We start from the raw sequence: 19,646 nt of genomic DNA, 5'->3' as shown, positions 1-19,646 counted from the left end.
AAGTTGAAAAAAATAGTATATGAGAGAATTCCCTTGTATATGATTATCTAACTTGTCTTATAAGTAGTCCCATTAATTTAAATTCTCTAATAGATAAATGTAGACTGACTAAAGGAAACAAAATAAACTATTTTTGAGACAAAAAATGTGGAAGTGTTATTTTCAAGACAAAATATGTGTGAAATGCATGCTACTGAGAATTCCAATATATAAGGGAACTATGTGCAGTGAATCAGGGCAAAATGGAAGTTATAGAAAGTGGAGCTCAACAAAAGAAGTATGCTGAGAATGCCCTTGGTTCCATGGTTTACTCACATTTTCTCTCAACAGATTTGTGTTTCTTCTTTAAAACTCACCTTTTAATATTAGACAGATATATATTTATTCAAAGAAAGTGTCATTAAATACAGAAATTCAGGTGTTTTGAAATCTCAGTATAAAACATATGATGATTATTTATGAACTTGAGAACTTGCCTTCTTTGAGATATGCATCTCACCTAGGAACAATGAAATGATTTTGTAAACAGTATAGTTATTTAAAAATAATATTTCAATTTTTAAAAATCTGTAATACTCAGACTGTTCACATCTTTTTTGATATATTTTCACTTTGTAAGAATAGAAGTACATTGGCCCACCCAACTCCATCTAAAATTAATTGCAGTATTTCAAGTCATGGAAGTTGTGATAAGACTATATGTATAAACATGAACTTTATTAATATCAATTACTATTTCATTATTTTTATTATTGGTTTATTTGTTATTTTATTAATAACATAAATTTAGCCAGTGTGATGACTTTTCATAGAAGTCTCTGGAATCCCTCTCTGGGATTTATTTAATGGAAATGCCAAAAGAAAAAAGAAATTGGTTAATAAGACTACAACTTATAATAAAGAAAGAAAAAATGCAGTAAAGTATAAGATGGAACATGCTTGGGTAAATTTGTTTTTCTACCTATGAAATGATCGTTTAATCTCTTAGATTCCTTCTTTAATTGGAGGGCGGGTGTCCAAAGAAAAGAGTGGACACTTGTTTTATTGAAAAGATTGCAATTGAAAACTCTCAACAAGTGAGATCCTCCAAGTGTAGAAACGACCCCGGCTTAAGTTAAGCACTTTGGAATTTTCTTGTATTCAGCAAAACACTAATTCTTATTTCTTTATAAAATATGCCAGACTTACTCAAGAGGCAACGGGGTTCATAGGTAAAATTAATAAAGAAACTTCCTTGGAAGTGATCAAAATATGTATGAAAAATTTGCTACTACAAATACTGTAGTGAAAAATCAGTGACATTTTTCTTATCAAAGTTATTTTCAGACCCTGTGAGTGATTGTGTTGCTGAGAATATGAAGGGATGATTAGACAGAATAGAACAATTATAGATAAATAATCCTGAATATTTAAAGCCAATGCACAGTAAAAACAAAGGCTTGGGGTTTGTGCCAGTTTGGATATATTTTGTCCTCCCGAAAAAGCCATTTTCTTTAAGGCAATCTTGTGGGGGCAGATTGATTAATCTTTTTGATTAGGGTGTGACCTCTTGACTGAATGTTCCCATGGAGATTTGACCCCGCTCATTCAGGGTAGGTCTTGGTTAGTTTACTAGAGTCCTATAAGAGTTCACAAAAGAAGGAGCTCAGTGCTGCAGCTGAGAGAGACATTTTAGAGAAAGTCATTTTGAAACCAGAATTCAGGAACAAGGGAAAGCAGACACCAGCCATATGCCTTCCCAGCTAACAGAGGTGATCCGGATGCTGTCAGCCATTCTTCAGTGAAGGTACCCTATTGTTGATGTCTTAGTTTGGACACTTCTATGGCTGTAGAACTGTAAATTTATAGTCAAATAAACCCCCTTCATAAAAGCCAATCCATTTCTGGTATTTTGCATAATGGCAGCATTAGCAAACAGGAACAGGGTTGCAACAGAGAATTGCATGTCTGAGTTATAATCGGCATGGCTGGAACTCAGGAATATTATAAAAGAGCACAGAGATAGAACTTGGATTGATAGAGTCCTGACACCATGGAATTATAACTAACTTCTTAAGTAGTTTCTAAGCTTTATTAAAGCAAGTGACTTGATAAAATTGGATCTTTTAAGGGGGCATTTCTTGAATTGAGGTAGACAAAACCTAGGAAATGTCTGCAACTGGCCAAAAATGAGGCATTGAGATCAAGTGGACCAAATGACAATGGGAATGGGAGGCAGTGGACAGCAATGGACAGAACTTGGTCTGAAAATAGAATCATTAGGACCTGGTGGTTAAAGACAGCTGTAGGACTGTAATGATTCCTGCATGGAAAAAAAAATCAGGTGGGCCTTTATTACAGGATTTTTTCACATAATGTCTGTACAACCGAAGCTGAACTATAATGAAAAATATAGCTGAGTCATGTTGTAGTGTCTGTCATAATAACAGAGTCCAATGCTAGGAAACAGAAGATCATGAACCTGCCACTCATATTGGGGATCATTGGCACAGTCACAGGGATTTTCTTAACTGATTTTTTTCTAGTCCATTGATAATCAGATTATGAACTGGCACAATGTTTCACATCTATATGAAAATATATATGCATATTTAAGATACATGAATATGAATATCTATAATCATATGTAATAGTATACAATCTCACTGGAGTAAAGCATATGTTTAAAAATATGCTTTATACACACACACACACACACACACACACACACACACACACATATCTAGTACAGAGAAACCCACCATGATGACAGGATTACTTGCTTTTTCTGAATATGGTTAAAATATTTTTGAATTATTAAAAAATTCTGCATGTAGATATATGCTGTATATCTAGAACAAGAAAATACCACACAACTATTAAAATAGATATTTTCAGACTCTGTGAGTGATTGTGGAATCTTTCATATTTAAAACACCAAGAACTCTAAAAAGAATCTCAGGTTCTGATTTCACAATATTTCCTTAATTAATCAATTTATCACAGGGAAATAGATGAGTTTGAAGGGTTTTTTCCTTTAATTTGTAACATAGGCATTTATTAAGGTAATTTGTTGTTTAATTATTAAAGTACACTTGTACATATAAACCTTTCTCTAATCCCTCTGTTCTCAGAGCCCACACCTTACTATTTTGCATACTTTTGCTTCTATGTATTTCCGCAAATTGTAGGGGAAATAAACCCACCCTGGGCTATTTCTCCCTGATTATTTATTAAGTGTCTAACCTTTCACTGAGAAATCAAGTGGGGAATTTACACCACTAGTAGCTAAAAGGAGCCAAGTACGAATTGGTATTATTCATTTTCAAGTTTTTGTTGTTGTTGTGGTCTGGTCTCTTTCTGAACTTGGACTTGCTCTTACTTTACTGAAATCGTATACCAACAACAGTGAGATGGCTGATATGGGAGAGGCTAAAAAGTTCAGCCTATTGGGAGAGGGATTCATTTCAACCCATCATTGTTGTTATTCTGCTAAGTGGTGACATAATCCCAACTTCACACTCCCAAGAGATTGGCTTTCAGGATCTCTCCCATTTGCTGACTTTACTGCAAAAGAATGCCAGATTCTGCCGTAATTGAGGAAAAAGGTTTTCAGGCCAGATTATCATTTCTGAAAAGGATCACATAACATATCTAAAAGTGTTAGTATAAACCCAACCTTCTGCCCAGAGATTGTCTTCTTTTCAAATAAATAAATAAATGGATTTTTAAAATCCTGCTTTATATGGGCACCATCTATTGGACTGATTGGTCTGTTTTTAATTGTAATAACTCTGATTTTCTAAAAGAAAACATTTCAGGCAAAATAGCAGCATGGATAAATATTTTAAATAGAGAAAAAGAGTTTTTTTTTTAAAAAAATTGGAAATAACCTATATGTTTTTCATTAAATTTTCTGCATTCACTAAAAAGAATGGGGTAAAGTTCCAAATGTGTTCCATAGATGTTAGAAAGAAGTGCATGCTATTTTGTTAAGACAACAAATCAAACTGAAGGAGAATATACAGAAGATATAGTAAGGATCTGTTTGTGTGAAAATGACATATACATGTATATACACATGCAAATATTCAATATATGTGATGCATGTACATATAGATTACCTAATACACATAATAAAATGAATAATGGCTACTTCTACCTAACTTTCTGAAATATTTGACTATTTCAGCTTGACATGCTTTTATAATTTTAAAAAGGTAATGCAAATTTATTGTTTCCACATTTCCTTTTGCAAATCAAAATTCTCTTAATGTACATATTACAGCATATGTTTAATGTAATATGTATTCTCTGATCATTTTATGCAATTTTGATACCTGCTTAATATATTTTGCTAAATGTCTCGTGCATTCACTGAGTGTCCCCACCCCACCAAGGAACGTTAGCAGGATGCAGAAGCCAGGATCCAGACTGTCAGGTAATGATGGGAAACGCGTGTGTAGGGTCACACTGGGGAGATAAGACCAGCCAAGCTTTGACAGTATCTTTCAGATATTTGGGGTGGGTGAAAACCCAAAACACATTTGGCCAAGTTCTATATTTCAAGATAAACTTTGCCCATGTGTTTTTGATTCATTTACCTGTAATTCATCGAACTGACATTCTGAGTTATTTGATGCATAAGGAGATTTTTGTGCCATAATTATATGTGATACCTATAATGTAATGCATAATAATTTAGAGCAGAACTTGTGTTTTGCCATGTTAGAGATCCCGAGCACGTGTTCCCTCCTTATGATTTACTGTGCTTGCAGTGAGGTGTTATGTGACTCATTGAGTCAAGCTACAGTTGAGATTTGTATTTCAATCTGACCACATTGCTTGTATAAAAAAAAAAAAAATTCTCTCTGCCTTAGTTTCCATGTTGTCATATTTAGTATGATGATCCATATTAAATTTAATATAGCCATTTAGCAGAATCTATAAAGTTTATTAATGCATTTTCTAATATTAATAATAATGCTGTTATTCCATAATGAGTTCATAGAATTTGCAATATTTTCTTAATGTGATAGATATCAGAGTACAAATATGCACTTGGAAATATTTTCAAATCCTAATCCCCCATATTATCTCTTCCAATGGAGAGGAAAAAGCTTGTTAGAAATATCCTGAGCCATGAACTTTCTCAGATTTATGGCTACTTAGTTATTGTAGCAGCTAAAAATGAAAAGAAATTTCTTGTGTTTCCCTTTCTCTGGTCCTTCAGCTTCACAAATTGCTGCCTATGTCAGGAAATAAAATTGTATTATTTTTCTCAAGCATTTAAAAAGGGATATACAATTCAGAGGAGCAATACCTTTGTATATTATTAGGCCTGCTTTCTATATTTGTAAATATAATTTTAATATATAATTTTCTTGTGGTTGCATTATTGTTGTGCATTCTTTCTCACCCAGAATTCATTTTCTTGAGTGAAATAATGTGACTACATCATTGTTTCACCTCAATGTGTTGGGACAAAGTACCTCACTTGCACTTGCAAGTTTTTATATTTACTATTGTAGCAAAAGTGATAAATGTTGTTTCCTTAAGAACCTGATCCTCTTTCGGACTTGACATACTTACTATTCCTTAAATTCTCATTTTCAAATACATAGTTGAATATTAAGAGCAGTATCCCTGAGATGAATTCACTCCAGAGTTCCTGAAGTTGTCAAATGGAAGCAAAATAGAAAAAGACACCTAAAATTCAAAAAGCCTGAAACTGAAATACAACTAAATTATAATATACCAAATAAGCTTGATAAACATGAATTATAGGCCAATGTGTTATCAAATTAACTGGCTTTTGAATGGTTGACTTAGACAGCTTTCTAGTAGGAAAAAAACATATTCAAACAAATTCAACTCAATGTGGTAATGGAAATGATATTAGATATTAAGGGCTATTATATTAGTGATAGGAATTGGAAACTAAATCACAGCATAACTTTCAAGGTTACGTATTAATTTTGAGGTAGAAGCTACCTGTATATCCACTTGCCTGAAAAAAAAAAAAATGGATGCATTCAAAGTTTTGAAGACTTGTGCAGCTAACAATCTGTGTGCTTTATTCCCCAAAGTGTATGTGTTATACAGGACCATACTGTGTGAGAACAACCGAAACACACTCAAACTAACTTAAGCAAAGAAAGGCACTGTTATAACCCTCAGCTCTTTCCCAGTGTGATGGTTTGAGGAACTTATATTCATATCTTTATGCCTCTATGATTAAAAAGCAAAAGAGATGTCTCTCTCCCAGGTCTGGTTTGAAGTATCTTGGGAGAAGAATTCTGATGGACCCCACTTGGGTCGCATGCCCATTTCTGAATCACCAGGTGTGCTGGTTTGAATGTATTATGTCCCCCAAATGCCATTATCTTTGATGTAATCTTGTGTGGGTGGACCTATCGGTGTTGATTAGATTGTAATTTCTTGAGTGTTTCCATGGAATGTGCCCCACCCAACTGTAGGTGATAACTCTGATGAGATATTTCCATGGAGGAGTGTCCCCACCCATTGAGGGTTGGCCTTGATCAGTGGAGCCAGATAAATGGGCTGACAAACAGCAGGAACTCAGTGCAGCTGTGAGTGATGTTTTGAAGAGGAGCTACAGCCAAGAGGGACACTTTGAAGAAAGCACAGGAGCTGCACATGAGAGACAGTTTGAAGACAGCCGTTGAAAGCAGACTCTTGCTCCAGAGAAGCTAAGAGAGGACAAATACCCCAAGTGCAACTAAGAGTGACATTTTTGAGGAGCTGCAGCCTAGAGAGGAACGTCCTGGGAGAAAGCCATTTTGAAACCAGAACTTTGGAGCAGACTCCAGCCACGTGCCTTCCCAGCTAACAGAGGTTTTCCAGACACCATTGGCCATCCTCCAATGAAGGTACCCGATTGCTGATGTGTTACCTTGGACAATTTTATGGCCTTTAGACTGTAGCTGTGTAACTAAATAAACCCCCTTTTCTAAAAGCCAATCCATCTCTGGTGTTTTGTATTCTGGCAGCATTAGCAAACTAGAACACCAGGCCACTAAGGCAGGTAATCATTTCCACCTAATAATAATTATAGCTCAGACTTCTACATACCAGGTACTGTGAAAAGCATTTAACGCAGATTATTTCAGTTACTATAATCTCTCCATTAGTTGGATGCTTTTATGATTCTTAATTTACAAATGAAAAACTGGCACAGAAAAATTGTGTAATTTACCTAAGGACACACAGCAGGGAGGTAATGGGCCAGAACCCTGAATCCAGAGCCTGGGCTTCAGCCGTGACAGGGGACTTGATTCTGACCAGGAGGTTAGGCTGTCAAGTCAGTAGAGCCTTAGAACAAAATCAAGTGTGTTCAAATTGACTCTTGAAAACCCCTTCAAGCACAACAGCCATGGCTTGGAGTGCCATTCCATGGAAACTGAGAGTGAGGGACCCACAAAGTCACGTCTCTCTCCCTCCCCCGCCTACTTGCTCAGTGAAAATGATGGTGGCAAGACGTACACCATTGAACTTATTTTTCTTGTCTTGCCATCTCCTCTTTTTGTATAGCTCATTCATTGATATTCTCCTGGGTTAAATGCACATGAGCTGAAACTGTGCAGCATGCTATGTGTGCTACTCCCAGACTTGAGTTGAGTGAATAGGGCAGTAAGTTGTAATGTGGGTGTGGGAAGAGAACGCATAGTGGGTCCATGGTTACCATTTGAGTTGGTATGAGGAGAAGTGAAGTTCTCCCATGAAAAAAGGATGGTGCTTAGAAAGGTGGTGACCTAGAAGACAACTCTCCTTATTTTACAATTTTGTATGCAGGCAGCTCTAATAAAAAGAGGAAGGAGGCTAACATTTATTTGGTACCTTCGATGTACTAGATGCTCATAAAATATGCATTACCTCTGTCCATCTTTATAGCCTCCCCATATGAGGGCAGTCTTACTCTCTCATAACATAGATAAGTACACTGATGCTCAGAGAGCTTCAACGTCTTGTCTCAAGTCACATCATGAAAAAGGGACATAGCAGGATTTAAACATGGACTTGGCTTCAAATTTATGGCTTTTTCCCTGTGGTTACAAACTGAAACAGAAAATTGACCCTTTGAATTTTAATGTTTTAAAAATTGTAACATTCGTGGAAAATAACCTTCAATAGACCATAAAAGTAGATTCTACATTAGAAAAGGGTTATGCTAATTTAAATATTTATAACTTTTTTAATTATAATTTTTTTTTTTTTTTTTTTTTTTTTTGGTAAATGGGACTAATAAACCTTTAAGAACAATGGTTTGTCAAAGGGAGGTATTGTAGGAGGGTCATACTTTTCAATTTACTTGGTTAAAGGAAAACACAACTTAAATTTCATGTACACAGAGGTTTTGAGGCTAAGATACGTTTGCTGGTTTGTTTAAACTTAAGGGGTCTGGCCTGAGTTTTTCTCAGTGCCCCTTTTTCTCTAAGGCTAACTTCCCCCAAGAGGGTTCCTAGTTAAGTGGGAGAGAGAGCAGGCAGCAGTGAAATTCCAAAGAACTCAGGGCTGCCTAAATTACCTGATGCTTTACAAAGCAGGGAAATCCACTTTAAATATAAAAGCTTATGGTCTATTTTCTGGCAATTTGGAAAGATTTGCACTACACTGACAGCCCATTATGCTGTAACTGTGTTTTGTTAGATAGGCATTTATTTTAATGCAAGTTTGCTTTATCCTGCCTGTTTGTTGACTGTTCCTTGCTGAGTAGGTCTGTAATTTAAACTTTAAAGGAGGATTAAGCTTCGTGGTATTTACCTAACTAAGCATTGTCAATATGTTATCCTCATTTATTTGTTACCTTGAAAAGAAAAAAGAAAAAAAAAAACTCTCTTATTTTATGGGTCTTCCTGTTACTTTTTGAATGAAAGTCTCTCTCTGTGTGTGCATATGTTTTAATTCTATTTTATGATTTGAAACTGTCATTTAAATAGAACTGGAGTTCAAGTAGAATGGTTTTAACAATACATTTTTTGCTGTGTGTCATGCCCACATAAATAAGAGAAGAAACACAGAATACTTCGTCTTCTCCCATTTCACCTCTGGAATACCATGAAGTTAGTGCCAAAACATACACGCACACATACACACACACATACAATTACAACTGTGCTGGCCATTTTTGGACTATGCTTTTTTTGGAAATCATGAGGGGACTCAATACCCTTTTTGAAAATAACTTTTAGTGGACAACCTGTTTATCTCTTCTACATGACTCTTATACCCCTGAGGTAAATAGAATATATAACTGTGTTTTGGAAACCTTTCCATATTAACGGTTTATAAATGAGAAGAGATCAGTAAACTTTGATGAGGAGAAAAAAAGGGAAATCTAGTTTTATTTTGACTAACTGCCTCTCAATAAAATCTAAATTCACCAGTTTCTCATTTCCTCCAAATCAACTTTCCTTATCATACTATGCTCACAGCTTTCTCTCTTTTTCTGTTCAGATGTAGGGAAGTCGTGTGCGTCAGTGAAGGCGGGGCCTTGGCAAATCATGATTGGTTTTACCTTATTTTTGTAAGCCCATTTCCCTATCAACAACTGGTTTAGGAGTGGGCGGGTGACCCATTCTGGACAGTGATACCTTTGGGGAAATCTGACGGGAAATGATTCCTGGCTCTAGCACACACACACACACACACACACACACACACACACACACACACACATCTCAAGAAAACAAATAGCTCCTTTGAGTACCTGCAGGTCATTGCGTGTGGGAGTGATCTTAAAGTGGCTGCACAAGCGCAAGGACGGCAGCCAACTCGCTGCGGTTGGCAGAGAAAGAGATGGAAAGGATCTCACTTTCTGTGCTGTTCATTTGGAGCTGCCATACTTAAAAGGACTTCCTGTTGTGTGAAACGATTCACCTGTAGTTTAGGCCTTTTCGGCCTGGACTTTCTGTTACCAGCAGCTAAGCACATTCTCATGGATAATTTTCATCGTTTGCATAATACGCTGCAGACAGACCCACTGAGATGGCCGGCCACCCCAAACGCTTCCTAAGATCTGAAGGGGCGGGCAGAGAGAAGAGGGAAAGAGAAATTATACAGATGCACGGCAATTCTCATATAACATATTAATCGTGCATATTATCAATGAATAAAAAAAATGTGAGATAAACTTCATTCATGGGGGGGTGGGGGGGGATGGGAAGACGTAGCTCCAAGGCAATGCTTCTTCCGTTAGAAAGAGAAAAGCTCCCACCCAAGATATTCTTCACACCTGTCGATGCAAAGGAAGTAGTGGAAACTCTCGAAAACTGACAGCACTATGGTGTTGTGAGGGAAAATGCCAGGAGGAACCTGTGGGTTTAAGAGAACAAAGTACTGTAAGGCCAGTTTACCTGGATTTGAACTGTGAGACCAGGTCATGGGCTGGATTGAGCTAGAGAAGTACTCAGGACGAGGCTGTGGAGAACATAGCACGTCCTGCAAAAGGTTTGCATATTTTTAACATAATGTAAATAACATTTATCATAAGGTTCAGTCCAGAGAAGGGTGGTAAATAAAAGAAAGCAAATTTATCCATATTTTAAAATGAGAATATCTGACATTTATAAATGGAATGCATCAATTGTCTACCGATTAAATGATTCATCTACTAAAGAAAACAAACAAAAAAAACTAGCAGAAACATTTTGCGACCCATTGATTCCAATTCTAGGAATGTAGTTGAAGGAAATAATTTAAGATGAGGTAAAAGATTATGCACAAGGATATTTATCACAGGATTATTTCTATTAACAGGAACATGAAACAACCAGAGTATCCAACAACAGAGGAAATGTTCACTAAGTTATGGAATGTTCTTGCAATTGAATATTTGGGAGTCATTAAGATGATTTATTTGAGGAATATTTGATGGCATGAGAAAATGCTTATAATAAAAATTTAGGTGGGAAAAAAAGCATCATGCAAAACGGAGTACATGTTATGATCCCTATTTTGGAAAAAAAAGGAGTCAAGGGGAAAGACATTGATATTCCTATGCGTAAGCCCCCCAAAACACACTACCCCCCAAAATGGCTAAAATTAAATACCCATATAAAAACAATATTTATTCCCAGATCATGGGCAATAGGCAGTTTTCTTATGTATAGGAAAGTACAATGGATTGCTTTTAGATGATAAAAATCATAATTTACAAATAAAAGTACAAAAACTGAAATTAGTTCAAAATTAAACATCAAGAAAAAGATTTTACAAATAGTAAAATAATATGAGCAAGGAAAAACTGTTACATACTCAGCAAATAAATAAACAATATTAGGTCACAAACCATAATCCAGATTAAACATGTAAAATGCTTTCAGGGCAGTGGAAAGCAATAAGTTATATTTATGTATAAATAATTAAGATACAGTTAAGCTAGGTAAAGATCTAGCCTGATGTTCTTTGTTATATAATAGATGAACCAACTGGTAGGGATGAGAGCTAAGGTAAAACAAGGTGGAACAGCCCTTCAGAAGTTTTACTTCATGGGTGGAGGGAGTGCAATTTCCCAAGAGAGTGGAATGTGCCTAGTAGCAAGGATAGTTCCTGGTAAAAAAAATTGTGAAATTGACAAAGAAAAGCAGTCAGAAAAAGTAATAGCAAATATAATGCCATGCATTCTGCTTCTTTTCTTTCGTACAGGATACTATACGCGATCTTATTAACTCTCTATTTGTATGAATCGTGAGAATGCTAGCACTAAAATTCACTCTTATAGCACAACTATCTAGCTCAAAATTCTCATTTTAGATCTGAGAATGTGAGGCAAATTTTTTCACTATTTGGTGACAGAAAGATGCCAAAGATCCTTAGGTTTCTTGCTGCTTGATGCAGTTCTTTCCACTACAGCATGATGACTTATATGCTTAAGGAAAGGTTCCCTATCAATTATTTAATCTCCCCAAACCACACAGTTCCTGGAACATGAAAAGTGCCTAATTTTGTTATGCAATGAAGAAATGATGGAAAAGCTCACATAAATGGGTATAAGAATTTCCTGGTTTGGGGAAATTTTCTTCATCTGTGTGGCCCTGTGCTAGTCTCTTCACCTTGCTGTCCCTCGGTTTATTATCTGCAAAATGAAGAGATGGGATTAAACACTGTCTAATGTACTTGAAGATGTTTAACAGACACCATGAGAAATTGCATAACCTGTGAAAGCAGCATAGTTCTAAAAAAGATGTGTTGTTTGTTTATGCCATGCTCCGTTTATATACTCACCTTCCTGGAAGCCTCAAATAAAGAGCTTGAGATATTAAAAACAAATGATAGCTGAAAAACTATTAAATTTCTATGAACATTTACAGGAAATGAAAAGAATAATGATTATAAATGAATTTTGGTAAAGTTCAAGAGTTGAGGTGCAGAGAAACCAATTGTCTTACTTGAAAAGATTCCACAGAGGAAATGGGAAAGCAATAGCATTTGTTTGATGGAAGAGACTTTGGCAACAATCACCAGTGAGGAATTCTTGAGAAGAGGCTCAGTGAATGTCATTATTCCCGGAAGCTTCTATGAAATTATTTCTTTGATAAGTAAAATGTGAATAAAAAAGAGGAAGAAGGAAAATATCAGGATAGTGACATGCTTAAAGGGGCTTTACTTTTATAATCTATACGGAGACATATCCATGCAGAAGAGTTCATCTATGCTCAAAATAAAGAACTGTGAAACTATAACTGGATTTATGCCCACTCTTCCAAAGTGGAAAGAAATGCTAGAATTAGGTTTTCTTGAAAATTTTTCAAATTAAGCTTTGTTTGAAGGTAGAACCAGTAGAAAAAACAAAATGAGTACCTATTTTATAAGTTTACTGTGAAGACTAAATGAGCTAATATAGGTAAATCCCTCTGTTAGAACAATGCCTGACATACAATATGTACTAAATAATTATGAAGGGTAAATGGTTTATAATGTTGAATGCAGGGAACTAGTGATAGAGAACAATTAAGGAAGGGGGAATGATAACCCAATAAGAACAGATAAGCTATCGTGGGTAAATTTAACGTTCTGGGAATGCCCAGGAATGACTATGGTTTGTTAATTTCTGACGCGTATGGTAGGAACAAGTTCACAGAAATGTTGCTATATTACGTTATTTTCTTGGGGTAGAGTAGGAATGTGTTGGAAGTAAAGTAGTTATTTTAGGTTGGCTGCCTTTTTCTTACTCCCCTGTTATGGTTTGTTTGAAATGTTTTTTTATTGTATGTATTAAAAAAAATTTGATACAGTTAATTAAAAAAAAAAGACTTAATTAAAAAAAACAAAAACGATGAAAAAACTATGCAGAGCCCCCCTGAGGAGCTGGTGGAGAATGCAGGGGTATTGGGCTTCCCCAGGTCGATGGTTGCTGATGTGCTCACAGACATAGGGGACTGGTGGTTTGATGGGCTGAGCCCTCTACCACAGGACTTGCCCTTGGGAAGACGGTTGCTGCAAGGGAGAGGCTAGGCCTCCCTATGGTTGTGCCTAAGAGCCTCCTCCCGAATACTTCCTTGTTGCTCAGATGTGGCCCTCTCTCCCTCTCTACCTAAGCCAACTTGGCAGGTGAAATCACTGCCCTCCCCACTACATGTGATCTGACACCCAGGGGAGTGAATCTCCCTGGCAACATGGAATATGACTCCCGGCGAGGAATGTAGGCCCGGCATCATGGGATGGAGAACATCTTCTTGACCAAATGGGGGATGTGAAAGGAAATGATACAAGCTTCAGTGGCAGAGAGATTCCAAAAGGAGCCGAGAGGTCAATCTGGTGGGCACTCTTACGCACAATTTAGACAACCCTTTTTAGGTTCTGAATTGGAATAGATAGAAGTAAATACCTGAAACTATCAAACTACAACCTAGGACCCTTGAAGACAATTGTATAAAAGTGTAGCTTATGAGGGGTGACAGTGTGATTGGGAAAGCCATGTGGACCACACTCCCCTTTGTCCAGTGTATGGATGGATGAGTAGAAAAATAGGGGCAAAAAAAAAAAAAAGAACCCATTGTTCTTTTTTACTTTAATTGTTCTTTTTCACTTAATTTTTATTCTTATTATTTTTGTGTGTGTGGTAATGAAAATGTTCAAAAATTAATGTTGGTGATGAATGCACAACTATATAGTGATACTGTGAACAAATGAATGTATGCATTCTATGACTGCATGGCATGTGAATATATCTCAACAAAATTGAATAAAAAATTATGAAGGGTTAGCATTATTATTACTAGCTCCATCGCCATTGTGGTTGTTTTATCATTAGCATTAGGTCTGAAATATACCCAGATCGATCTCTCTAAATTTCTGACAAAATTAATTACAGTTTGTGGGTAAACTCATTTACTGTGGAATTTTTCAATCATATGGCTTCTGCTTACTTTTGAATAGAATAATCCATTTTGTTTATCAGATAAATTTACTTTATTTAAAGTGAACCCTGTAGGGAGTCCCTTACTTTGCTCCAAATGCTTGTTTAACTATAGTTTTCTGCTGATTGAGAAGAAATAAAAGTCAAACTACTAATTTTGGAGTTTCAGCCAGGAATAACTGGCATTCTTATCTAAAAGATAAACTCTACTTGACAGGGTAATTCGCTAGTGGGAAGAGTGTTGAAGTCATCTCAGATCCAGGCATGACACTAAATATCATCCTACAGAACTGAACTTTAACTTCTAAGAATCAAATTTCTATTTGCAAGTACCTAAGAAATATGAATCACTTTTCAGTTCACCGAATGACACAGATCTTGAGGTCTTCGAGATACAACAGTCAAGCAATAAGTCACTTTCATGTTTGAGAAAGCAACCACCCCTACTAAAACAAACAGGAGTAGTTAAACCATCATTTCCTTTCTGCTTTCAGTATGAATGGAATCAGTCCCACATAATGTCTTCTAGATCTTAAATAAAATTCTAACTAATTTCCTACAGGAACTATAAATTTCAGAAATAAGTGCATCGTTTCTTATTGAGTTGTTTTTTGATAAATTTTTATTAACTGAAATTATTTAAAAAGCTGAGTCCTCTCTAGCTGGCAAAACAAGGTATGTATTTAAACAAGGTATGTATTTCAAAATTTATAAATTCAGAATTTCTTTAATCAAAAACAAGTTTTAAAACCTTTACTTTGGGTAAGCCCTTAGAACGTGGCACTTTACAACTTAAATATTTATTCAGGGGGAAGGGAAAGCAAACTAACAATTATTAATGGTGTAAATGTATTAGGCTCTATTCTAAGTACATAGTTGTATAATTCATTTGATAGATAATTTTGTTTTAAATTTTACCTTTTATTGCTGATAGTATATACAAATTGATCATTAAAATAAATGGTGTTTAAAACTGATTTATATGGGGCTGGACATTCGTACATTTGGACTTTTAAAAATATCCAATAAAAAGGGACACTTTTGGTGATTTGTACATATTATTTAACTTTCTTTTAATGCAGCTCTCCATGCTAACACCTTAACTTGTGCTTGCCCTAATTCTGCTTCTTCATGACAGAATTTTGATGTGTTCAGTGACATTTACACAATCATGAGTTTGCTATTGAGGAGGAAATTCTAAAGTGCATGAAAAGTACCCCAGACCCATTTGTTGCAGGTCCTTGGGTAGGTAATTCCACAAGCTACACTGTCTGTGTCTGCATGAAATAAATGGTCATCAAAGATACTTTGTCTAGAAATAATCACAGAGCGACTAGAACGGGCCCACGATATCTAAGCCCATTCCTTTCATTAATTTTGGGGTTTGGGGATGGAGGGAAGACTGGCCTAAATGGTCAGATAATTATCTGTACTGAGAATCAGTGGCAGAATTGGGTTAAATCCCATCTTCTGACTCCACTTCTAACATAAATTCAGCGTTCTTACAACGCACTTGGATTAATACATCGAGATGGGGGCGTTTATATTGCCTTTGTATTATGTTCACTAGCACTAGTTTTGAAGCTGATAATTAGCAGTGACCGAAAAGGTACACACAATACAATTTGCCAGACCCGTGTGTATTCTGGCAATCTGAGGGCCGTGGCTTTGCCTCTGAAGGATGATCCATGTGAACTTAATCCTTCTGTCTTAAAAGCTCTTAGGCAAACCAATCCCATCCTGCCTCTTTTGAATCATCAGTTTGGAGAAAACTTGACACTTTCAGAGTCACATGCACCTCAACAATTTCACTTCAGACTGAAGCAGTACCAAAAAATCAAATCTATCTGAAACTTCAGATAGCAGCTGAGGTTTTCCACTTTTGCATCCCATATTGATAAAATGCTTTTAGATGTAGGTATTTTAAAATTTCTTACTTTTAAAAGTAACCAATGCCTTTAAATGTTTCCGTACGATTTTAGAGCAGGAAGAGAACCCAGTAATTCTATAACCCCGCAAATGAGGAAAATATATTCTAAAGAGGTAAATTGACCTGCCAAAGGTCACACTGAGAATTAATATCATAGTTGAAATAAGTCCTCCTTATGTCAAGTTCAGAAATAGTTCCACTAATCAAAAAGTTGACTAAATGTTTGAGTCATTACTCTAAAGGTATAATGGGTTACTTTTATAGGTATGAAAAGTGAACCTAAACTAATCAGAATTCACTGAAAATGAACCCTTACTTGACATTGGACTGTATGAAATTCCATCCCTAGTTTGTTAGTTTGATTCAAAAGATGAGAAGGATATTATAATGTAAATAAGAAGTTTGCCCCCTTTTTTTCCTATACCATAAGGAGAATGATCAAATTTAAACTCTGTTGCATAAAATATTCTCCATGATCTTGCCTTTTTTACCTTTCCAGAATTTTCTTTCAGAACTCCCCAGAAATATGCTATATATTCTTACAGCTCCCCAGTGTCCCAGGGTTTTTATAGCTCGATTCTTTTGTATACGGTACTGAGAACAATCTTCCTCTTCTAACCATATCACTTGTTTAGTTGGTATTTATCTATCAAAGCACACTCAAACTTCACTTCTTTGTTTAATAGATGGCCATTTTAAAAATTCTAAAGCAATAGACTTTTTAGGACAATAAAATAGTGTCAGCTATTTAGCTCAAGAAAAAAATTTCAAAGTCTATCAGATAACTTATCCTGAAACTAAAAGGTAGTTGTAATCATATCCTTTTCCTCTTTGAATCTTCTTGTATTTATCTTTGGGGAAGATCACTCTGGTAGAGGTGGAAAGAATTGATTGGACGATTGTGGAAATATATTAGAAGCAAGGTCCCTGCTGTGTCAGGCCATATATCTGTGAATAAAACTCACAAAGATCACTGAAATATGAACCTTACATTGAAGCAAGGAGATAGACTATAACAATAAATATAACAAATAAAGTATATAATATGTTGGAAGGAGCTGAGTCCAATGAACAAAATATAGTGTGGGTTCAGGGGAACCAAAAGTTCTGGGAGTAGAGGAAGTTTCCAGTTTTAAATAAGAAGGGCAAAATAGGTCTCATTGAAAAGAAGACATTTGAAAGAGCACTTAAAAAGTCTGAGAGTGGTTGAAATTCAGATATTTGGGGGAATAGTTGGTAGAGTGGCAGACATGTGCTTGACATGTTTGAGAACTTGAAAGGAGGTTAGAAGAGCAGTAGGGAAATAATGAAAGGAGGGAGAGAGAGCAGATGAGGTCAGATGTGTAATTAAATCTGATTTTGTAGGAGTGTCTAGGTCATTGTAAAGCCTTTGACTTTTACCCTGAGTGAAATGGGGAGTCGGTGGAGCAGTTTGATCAGGGTAGTGACATGATTGTCTTATGTCTGGAAACTCTGCTGAAAATGAACTGTGAGGGGAGAGATTGGAAGCAGGGGGCAGGTTAAAGATTATTTCAGTAATCCAGGCAAGAGATGATGGTAGGACGGTCCCTAAGGTAGCAGTGAAGGTGCCAAGAAATGGTTAGATTCTGAGTGTTTTCTGAAGTAAAGTCAATGTCATCTTGGATGTAGATAGATGGGATGTGGAGAAGAGAGAAAGAGGAGTGAACTATATCTCCAAGGTTTTTGCTCTGGACAACAGGAAAGATGGAGTTTTCATCCGCTGATACAGGAAAGGCTGTGGATGAAACAGTTTGGGAGGGAATATTGCAGTTTAAGTTTTGGATATGTTCAGCTTGATATGCCTATTAGACACTCAAATTGAAATTCGGAGTCTGGAGTTTGGACATGGAAATTTGGGAGTCTAAGGCATATAGATGATATTTAAAGTCACACACCTAAATGAGATTGTCACAAATATAAGTGGAGACTGAGAAGAGGAGATAAGGACTGAGTTCTGGAGCACTGGGTTTAAGAGCAAAGAAGGAACCAGTTAGGGACACTAAGAAGGAGCAATCAGTGAGGAGAAAAATCTGGAAGCCAAGTGAAGAAAGTGTATCAAGGAGAAATGAATGATCAGCTGTTACAAAAGAGGCTAAGGGTAAGGTTGGAACTGAGCACTGACCATTGTTTTTGCAAAGAAGTAGTTATTGGCAGGATGACAGTACATATACATCTCAGTTTGCTTGGAAGAGTACCAACTGATGCCCGTTGCCCTCAAACGTGTATTCATTTAGGCAATCAATTATCTGGTCACATCCATCACTAGACAGGGTGTAAGAGAATGAGAGAAAAGGGATTAGAGAGAGTAAGTCATGTTGGAGGCCTGCACTTGTCACTGAGGATTATTCTGGAGTTGCATTGGAGATTTCATTGATTCTTTGTCAGGTATGAGAAAAAGGTATGTGTCCTGGATATCATCCACAATTTGTATTTGTTCAGCTGGGTGAAGCTACCTGCTGCAATGAAAAACACATGCAAAGAAAGATGTAAGAGATGGAGAGAGGACTCAGAGATGACAGCTTCAGCTTTAAGGAGCCAGCAGATTAATAAGTGAAGTTAAATAAATATGATCTCAAATGGAATGGGTCAGATAAAATTTGGAAGTCAGAACCAAGAGATGAGAGGAGAAGCAGAAGGACACTTTGAGTAGAAAGAGAAAGGTCCAAGAACAGCATCTAATGGCATAATAAAATGTAAGTGAAGTAAGAAGACTGAGAAAGAATTATTAGGGAGGTAGCAAGAAAACCAGAAGGGTAGTGTCTCTCAAGGTAAAGGAAATATTTTCAATAAGGATAATTCTGAAAGCACCCAGTGCCCTTAAGAACTCAATTCCCCCTAATGGGTGAGACTATAGGGCTACTTAAACTTAGATCTAACCCAGCAAAAGTCCACAGATTCTCCAACTCTCCAATCAGAACTTCTGTTTCCTTTTGTTTTTGTTGTTATTGTTTTAGCATCTTCAGTTTCTTTCCTGTGGTCTATTATCCGACAAGCCAACCTTGATTAAGGTTTCAGTTGGACTGTCTTCATAACTTGGTCTCAGCTATGAACTGCCTTGTTCATAGCTTCATCCGTTCCAGGATCTCAGTCTCCCTTGAGTCTCTAGCCAACATTTCCAGAATTGCAGCTTGGTTTGGGTACCAGGGGCCAATTGATCTTGGAGAATGTGAAATCAGGTAAGAAAAATCAGGTCAGGTATGATACAAAATGGCACAATTAGATGGGGTAATTTCAGACCACTGGTGATCTTAGAAGAGAAATTTCAAATAACTGTTTAATTGGAATACAGAAAGCATTGGACTGAAAAAATGCCCAAAGGTAAGTCAGGAATAGCAA

The 19,646-nt window shown here is 36.3% G+C and overlaps 1 long non-coding RNA gene across 1 annotated transcript; it reads left to right on the top strand.

Annotated features, from left to right (window-relative positions):
• Positions 1-15,023: 15,023 nt before the first annotated feature.
• Positions 15,024-19,409, top strand: LOC119541795. Its single transcript, XR_005218352.1, has 3 exons — positions 15,024-15,051; positions 15,498-15,604; positions 19,265-19,409. It is a non-coding gene; the product is annotated as an uncharacterized LOC119541795 (long non-coding RNA).
• The last annotated feature ends 237 nt before the right edge of the window (positions 19,410-19,646 follow it).

The sequence above is a fragment of the Choloepus didactylus genome, chromosome 8, assembly GCF_015220235.1.
Source record: "Choloepus didactylus isolate mChoDid1 chromosome 8, mChoDid1.pri, whole genome shotgun sequence".
NCBI lineage: Eukaryota > Metazoa > Chordata > Mammalia > Pilosa > Megalonychidae > Choloepus > Choloepus didactylus.
The sequence above is the reverse complement of the archived record's forward strand: the minus strand, read 5'-3'. Positions and strand labels throughout refer to the sequence as shown.